The sequence below is a fragment of the Etheostoma cragini genome, chromosome 10, assembly GCF_013103735.1.
Source record: "Etheostoma cragini isolate CJK2018 chromosome 10, CSU_Ecrag_1.0, whole genome shotgun sequence".
NCBI lineage: Eukaryota > Metazoa > Chordata > Actinopteri > Perciformes > Percidae > Etheostoma > Etheostoma cragini.
The window spans coordinates 27,465,507-27,466,832 of NC_048416.1; positions in this window are offsets into that span (position 1 = coordinate 27,465,507).

Consider the following 1,326-nt stretch of genomic DNA (forward strand, 5'->3'; position numbering starts at 1 on the left):
ACACCCGAGTCGGCGAGGGCCTGAGCTACATCATCTGGAAGAGGTGATGAGTAGAGGGAGGGAGAGAATCAGAGTGGAAACCTAGAAATGAACAAATGGATGATAGAAGCATAGAATGAAGGAAAGGAAATTGATTAAATCAGAAAAGGAGAAAAAAGGACAACATTGAGAAAAAGTCAGAGAGAAATGGGACATTACAGTTAAAGGGGGGGAAATGGTGTGTGACACATTTACATGCATAAATCACACATTTACTCACAAAACCAGCCAGAGAGAGACAGAAAAAGAGAGGGAGAAAGAAACACAGAGAGATAAAGACAGATAAATGTGACAGAGAGGAGAGAGACAGAGAGCAAGAGATTGAGTGTGTGTAAAGGAAAGACAGAGGGAGTGGAGGGGTGAGAGAGTGATGGAGAGAGAGTGAGAGGGAGAGTAAAGGAAAGAAAAGTGGGAGAGGAGGGAGAGGGAGATGGAGAGAACGTAAAGGTAATGAAGAGGGAGATGGGAGTTGTGAGAGAGAGAGAGAAATAGATGGAGAAAGAGAGAGAGTGCGCGCACAATTGTTGGACGCTATAAGGCGCGCAGACCTCTTCGACCGTCCGCTCAGAGTCGAAGTTGCGGTCCGCACGTGCGGGTCTGAATGAGGGTGAAACCGACAGACCAGAGACAGACCGGCGGGAGGACGCTGGGACCATGAAACACGGAGTGGATTTGTGAATGAAACACAGTGAAGACAGCAGTCCAGCTGCGCGAAAGGGACTCGATTCATAAAATGAGGCGCGTGACCTGAGAAGCTTCAGATCTGCAGTTTGGTTTTACTTTTTTTTTTTAAGTTGCTATGGGAACCGAATGACACACGGGGAAACGCGTGGCACCTGCTTGCATGTACAAGATTTTTTATCGCGTTTTTCTGTCCGCGAATGTTCACCGCGATTCCTCGAGCGTGAATGACCAATGATTAATCGTTTGGCGGTTTCCTACTCCCGGTTATACCGGTGACAAGTGAACCCACACTGGAAAACAGCGGGACTCATCAAAGCTAAAAACGTCTCTTATACAGAAATGTCCCAAGATACCTTGCTTAAAGACGCGTGCTCCAGTGCCTTTGCGCGCAGTTATGCGCACCATGTGTTGCCCTTCTGATGTATAACCTCTTGTTTTTACCTCTTATGAGAATTAATGTCAGCAATTGACTGGTGCTCCTAGTCTGACAGCTGGAGTGATGGTGGGGATGCAGGACCCCCCAAAAACGGATATTATAAAAAACATCAATTGATTAAAAAAAAAAAAAAATATATATATATATATATATATATATATATATAT